Source organism: Mastomys coucha, unplaced genomic scaffold (genome assembly GCF_008632895.1).
Source record: "Mastomys coucha isolate ucsf_1 unplaced genomic scaffold, UCSF_Mcou_1 pScaffold21, whole genome shotgun sequence".
In the NCBI taxonomy this organism is placed as follows: domain Eukaryota; kingdom Metazoa; phylum Chordata; class Mammalia; order Rodentia; family Muridae; genus Mastomys; species Mastomys coucha.
In genome coordinates this window covers 179587242-179593978 of record NW_022196904.1, presented here as the reverse complement: position 1 = coordinate 179593978, position 6737 = coordinate 179587242, and the positions used below count along the sequence as shown (strand labels likewise).

Below are 6737 nucleotides of genomic sequence, written 5' to 3'. Positions count from 1 at the left end.
GAGAGAGAGAGAGAGAGAGGAAGAGAGAGAGAGAGAGAAAGAGAGCAGGTGCCACGCATCTGAAGAGAAAGAGAGGCACATCTTGCTGGCACAATTCAGTGGCAACCATTCCTGACCCATTTATAAAGAAAAGCAGAGCACAAGATCCCTCAATCTCTGCCAGAGGCGAGAAGATGAAGAGACTCAGCTGTCCTGAAATCCAGAAAAAGAAAGAAGATGCTGGGGCTTTTGGTTTGTCTGTTTTTCTCCTTTGGGTTCTTTTCGTTTATTGGTTCTTTTATTTATTTACATTTCAGATGTTATCCCCCCTTCCCAGTTTCCCCTCTGCAAACCCCCATCCCACCCACTCCTGCCTCCCTGCCTTAGCACTCCCCTATGCTGGGGCATCAAGAAGATGCTGTTAAATGCCTACCATAAAAGGAGAATCGCAAAGCACTGAACAACCCTCAGCTTGTCTGGCCAGCTTGCTCCATGGCCTCCCCGAACCCAGGAGCAAGGCTTGATATTAGGAACATAGACAAAGAGGTTGTGGGGAAGCTGCAGGACACAGTGAGGAAACCTGGACCACGACCAGCTGGATAGAAAAAAAGACACTGGCTAAGGAGGCCTCAAGATCCTGCCGGCGGTAGAATGCAAGACTGTTCCAAGAGAGGGTTCAAGGTTCTAACAGGTGGCATGTAACAAATCAGTTTGCTGTAAATGCAATTGGTGTGGTCAATAATGCCATTGATCCATCCCCATAAATGAAGGCTAAGGCACACCTCCACAGACAGGTTCTGATCCTTGCTTATCGTTAGAAGTGATAAATCCCAAAGGGAAATGGGAGCTGCCAGAGTCACCTCACACACAAACCACAGTGGGCAACTTCATCCAAAGCAAACCCTGCCAGGCCCCCTGTTCCTTTTAAAATTCACTTTTTAACCTTAACTGATGTTTGTCAAGAGTAAAAGAAGAACATAGTGTGTGTGTGTGTGTGTGTGTGTGTGTGTGTGTGTATGTGTGTGTGCATAAAAGAGAGAGAGAGAGAGAGAGAGAGGAAGAGAGGAAGAGAGAACAAGAAAGAAAGAAGAAAAGAAGAAAGAAAAGAGAGAGTAAGAGGAAGAAAGAAAGAAAAAAAGAAAGAAGAAAGAAAAATGAAGGAAGAAAGAAAAAGAGAGAGGGAGGGAAGGAAGTAGGGAAGGAGGGAAGGAAGGAGGGATGGAGGGAAGAAGAAAGGAAGACAAATCTAGAAACACAAAACAACTTTCACAAAAGCCACCTGCCTCACTGCCTCTTAATCAAGGCTTTTCCTAGAAATAAACAACAACAATTTCTTGTTTCCTTGCAGGTAAAAGATACATATTCCCATATATATGTGTCTCACTGCAGACTGTACCATGGGTTTCCTTTTTCCTTGTTTATCTCAGGCCATGGCAATCACACTTTACTATTAGAATTCTAGTTTCTTCTTTCCTTTTAACAGCTGAATACTATTCCACTTTGTTATCAAATCACAGGCATTGTAATCTCTTGTTCTTGTGATATGTCAATAAGTGAAGTTCAGGCTCTGTTTCACTTCTCTTTCAATTTGTCATTTTTAAAATTAATTTCTCCACCTTCCCTACCTAGGTTCAAGGACCTACCCTAGGAGGAAGAATAAATGTGCTGAGCCATGACTCTCAACAAAATGAAATAAAATCAAGGTGTCCCTAGCCAGGGACATCTGGAGGGATATCCAGGAGCAAAACCTATGAAGACAATAAATCTCTCCTGACACAGAGCTGGAAGGAGGCAGCCAAGCTGCAGCAGTGGGCTTCTCGGTTTGAGTCGTACACAGCTTATACTGAAACCAGAAAATGGAACCATATAAATCTCTTCTGTATGCCCTATTTCCATAGGCCGAGCTCTGCATGCTCATAACTAGTTTGATTACCTGCTTATGGCTGTATTCCTCTTCCCCTATGCTCAGGGTATTCAGAGCTGGGTCATGGGATATTTTAGAGGGGAATGAAACTAGGCCCATTGTAGAAACGTGATTTCTTCTCTTGAATCCAACTGCTGTGGACTTTATCATCCCTCTTCAGGGGCAAATATCACTCCCTGCGAGGATATATATTGTTTCCAGAAAAAAAAAATGCCACCTGCTGTTCTGACCTCCCAAGAGCAGCGGATGCTTGAGGCTGAACTCTCAGCCAAGCTCAAAATTCTCATCAGTGCAAACTCGCATACCAGCTGGTCCTCATGCCAGTTCCCTGACGTATGTCTCCTAACCAGAAAGAAGAAAGACAGTCATTTCACTCACCATGACTCATTATAGTCTCACAGCAACCCAAAGACCAAAGACAGGTGAGGGTGGGTGAGCAGTACCCATTTCAGGAATGTTCATCCCTCCCCCCAAAAAATGTACTAGTTCCACTCTCAACAGAAACTCCATCAGTTAGGACAGTGGGGTCAGAAAAATCAGCAGTAAGGGTGCCATTTAACAATGAACAATGAACCAATGCATGCTGGTCCTCCCTAGCTCCTTCAGTGATGCCTGAAGAAATGTTGTCAAACCTAGACTGAAATCCAGTGTGAGAAACTGTCCTCCTGTCACTGGTGTGAAATAAATAAGTGACTGAGTTGGCCACTGCTGTGAGGGATCAGTAGGGGCTTGGCCACTCCAATAGCTTGTGTGCTGATGAACATTCATGATCTAGGGATGACACTCCCAGTGAAACAGGATGGTTCGAGGGCATTCTGCAGTGCTTGGCGAAGACTGATCAGGTAGTGTTGCTTTGGGACAGCAGAAGTTTCAAGATGGTTCCTTACATTGGTTTTACAATGTTTCTCAAACCAATCTTAAGGCCAAAATCAAGTGTTAGACACCAAGGCAGGACCTGCCTGATCTGGATCCAGGACACCAAAAACCACAGAGCCAGAGCCTTGAAGGCTGGCCCTGGTCACAAATGTTTGTCTTTGCAGTGTGTGACCTGCTCCTGAACCTGAAGCAAGCCTCCTCTAGGGTTCAACGCCCCTTCTTCCCGCTTGTTGGCATCTCAACCTCTATATCGATGCGAAGACTTTTATACCATCTTTGCCTCCCCGTTGATTAGAATAGAACTTGACAGACAGGAACTGTATAAACATATGCTAAATGAATGAATAAATGAGGGGAAACACAAGAGGTACTAATTCATTGCTAATTACGATTCCCCAAAGAACAACAGTGATTTCAAACCAGCTACAGAGATGGCTCCTTCCCGAACACACTCCAATCTGAGTGCTCACTAACACACCACCCAAGCACCATGTACCTCACCAAAGAGGGTCCCTTTAAACCAGTTCCGCTAAACTCCTACTGACAGCCATGCTCTCAGTAGCAGTAAATACATGCTCTATCAGAATGCACTTCATTTCATCATCAGCATCTCCGTGAGAACGACCGCCCCAGAGGCATTCCTGGTCACTGACTTAGAGAACTAGAGTGTGTGAGCACTTGGCAGACTCTAGCATCCCCCTGAAATGGAGGGTGCAGGGGATGCTGCAAGGGTGAGTTCTGCTGACTAAGAAGCATCATTCCTCAGCTTTACAACGCAGATACATCATGGAGGCCTGCATTCAACAGGAAGCACATTTTTTTTCAACGCAGTCAACATCAGGTCCAAAATGAGCGGCCAAGCCTTGTTAGTCCAAGGAAAAGAAAAGAAAAGCTTGGAACAAGATCAAAGAAATAAACAGAGCTCAATCTGTGGACTGGGAAAGAAGGCTTCTCTTGGAGCAGTGCTAAATCGATTGGTCCTGAGGAGGGAATGAAAGCACAAGGTGACCCCACACACACACCATCCCTGGTCATAGATGCTTACAAAGAGGGAGCCTGGCATCCCTGCCATGCGGTAAGAACCAGGAAAGCACTCTGCCTCTGAACTTGAAAGAGAGCCCATGATTACTGTGGCATAGAGGATACATCCTGTAGGTGCATCTCCTTCCACAATGTCCAGAAAAGAGTTTGTCACAAAACCCCTGTCTTGAGTGTTCCAGTTTACAGGGCCTTGGTTATATCTGAGAGACCCTGTCATTGTCTATCTCTGGAGCAATTTCTCAACCTTGGCACTATTGACATGTGGGAGCGGGCAGCCTTTTGCTCTGGGTAGCTGTCCTGTGGACTGTGGGATATAGGTCATAACCTCTCCAGCCTCCACAGCAACCAAAAGTGCAAAGACTTTGCCAAACACTCTTAAGGGACAAAAGCAACCCCCATTGAGAGTCACTGCCTGGAATCATCCAGATGAACTCTGAGGACGCCAGTTGTTTGAGATGTGAACAGTTGTTCCCTGGGAGAAAGTAGGAGACTACTCAGAGGGTGTGGGCAAGCCTGGGTTAAACAAAAACAAGTAAGTCTCCACCCTGATGGATGTGTCAGAGCCTAACGTGGACTGGAGCTCACTGAGAGCCTCTGGGTGGATAACGTCATAGCCAACACTCTCCCAAAGGCTCTAGCCGCACAATACCTTTACTGCAGAGCACTCGAGCACTTAAGATTAGTATTGGAAGGATTTACTTCTGGAGTAGCTTTGGAAAGCAAAACAAGAGCTGCATCGCCAAAGCAAATAGACCCCGAGGACTCGAAGAAGCCGAAGGATGTCGGGTGCTGGCCCAACCTACCCAGCACCCTGCAATGCACTGACACAGAGCCCGGACCTTTACTCTCAGAGATTCATTTAGCTGAGAACAGATCCAGACTTTGGGGCTTTAAATGTCCCAAATATTTTGGAAGATATTAAAACTCTAAATCTCCCCTGACATCTAACTCTTCACCCAGGGTGAGGCTATGAGATCGTTTCTCTGGTCAGGCCTGGTGAAGTACCAGTAATGGGAAAGGGCACAGACACACAGAGGGATCCACACACAGAGAGACCATGAAGGGGAAGACAAAGCACCACCAGAAGGTGCCAGGACCTCTCTCATATCACCCTTCCACAGGACTTCTCTGATGTCAGCATCAGATCCATGACCTGGGAAAGCTTTAGGAAAGCCGAGGACATCAGGAAGGCTGCTGGGGTTTCCTATGAGCAGTTAGAGTCACTCTGGGCAAAGTGGATTTAAAAATGTGACATCAATCTACTAAGTCAACTGCCATTGTTCCCACAGATTTCAAAAGTCATAAAAATTAGAGCTGGAAAGAACCATAAATGACCTACTCTCTTTTGAAAGAATGCCTTTACCCACGGAAACTTACCAACTCAAAGCTCAACCTGTGAGAAGTCCAGTCACAACTACTTTTATTTATTATGGCTAGATTCCTACTCGGTACTTATTCCCAATCACAACCTTCATTATACTACCCAAGAAACATTGTAGAAGGCGGAAGCTCCTCGGGATACCTTTTGAGGCTAATCTTCCCATTTCCCAGTGACAGACACTGAGACCCTGAGACAATATATGACTTCTGGAAACTGCAGCACTTATCAAAGATACAGGGATCCACGATCGTATACCTTAGGTCTTAGGACAGGCTGGCTAAGTAAATAAGAAGTGTTCAGGGCCTACGAGATGGCTCCGTGGTTAAAAGTGCTTGTAGTTCTTATAGAAGACCCAGGTTTGATTCCCAACACAGATGCTAGGTGACCCACAAATGCCTGTCACTCCAGCTGTAGGGGATCCTATACCACTGGCCTCCTATGGCACCTCCATGCACATACGTACACATATGTATTAAAAATTAAAAATCAACTAAATCTGTTTTAATGGAGTGTTATAACCCCATGGGAGAATGAAATGGCTTGGGATGGAGTAGCTTCCTCATTCTGCATGGATCCAGTGCCAGGTTAGTGGTCACGGGAGGGTCTAGTTATTACACTGATGAAAAAGATGGACTAGACACTTCTGCAGCCCCTTCTAGTTTAAAACCAGCACAGTTATATGCTCCCAGTTTTCAGTGGCAGGATGGCCAGAGAAGACAGCTCTTGGGAAATGACACGGTCTTGAAGGGGCCACCTACTTCCCAAGGCTCTACCTTTCCCTCAGGGGAGGCAGCCCAAATGAAATGAAAGATGTGCTCAGAGTAGATAAAAACTCTTTTTTTTTTCTTTTTAAAAAGGTCCATTTTAATCCTTAAAAAGCCAGGAAGTTTACAAAGGTGTGACACCAAAACGTCATTCAGTAAGCTACTCTTAATAGTTTATCATGAAGAGGATGCGAATACTGTGAAGTTAATCACTGGACACTATTGTCTCTTTTTGCCAGAACTGCAGGTTAAGTTCATTCTGTTAGCATTATGGATATTGAGAGACAGGGAGATAAACAGAAACACACATGTACACACATATAGATAAAAATTCTTAAGGGTGCCGGGCGGTGGTGGCACACGCCTTTAATCCCAGCACTTGGGAGGCAGAGGCAGGCGGATTTCTGAGTTTCGAGGCCAGCCTGGTCTACAGATTGAGTTCCAGGACAGCCAGGGCTACACAGAGAAACCCTGTCTCGAGAAAAAAAAAAAATCTCTTAAGGGTGTGATAGCACATTCCTAAGTCAAGTCAACAACCCAGAGCCCAAGGAAAACCACATAGAAATATGGCAGGAACCGTTAGTTACCAACAATATCATAAGAGGTGTCATAAGGTTGACTTAAAACTGGTAATGCAAGTGACCCATGTAAGACTCCACCATGAACTCTGTGGTGTTGTGCATGTGTCTGGGTACACATACACACCGGCACATAGGACCATGTCACACAGACCCAGTACAAATGGTATACACACCAGCACACAGGACCATGT

At 45.4% G+C, this 6737-nt stretch overlaps 1 protein-coding gene and 1 long non-coding RNA gene across 2 annotated transcripts in view; one reads left to right on the top strand and one right to left on the bottom strand.

Moving 5' to 3' along the window:
- LOC116103984 overlaps nt 1-3138 on the top strand; it is a 15048-nt gene extending 11910 nt beyond the window's left edge. Inside the window, exon 2 of the long non-coding RNA XR_004123647.1 lies at nt 1609-3138. This is a non-coding gene — a long non-coding RNA (uncharacterized LOC116103984). The remainder of the gene's footprint in view (nt 1-1608) is intronic.
- Sorcs3 (sortilin related VPS10 domain containing receptor 3) overlaps nt 1-6737 on the bottom strand; it is a 609790-nt gene that overhangs the window by 462813 nt on the left and 140240 nt on the right. The gene's annotated exons all lie outside the window — the stretch shown is intronic.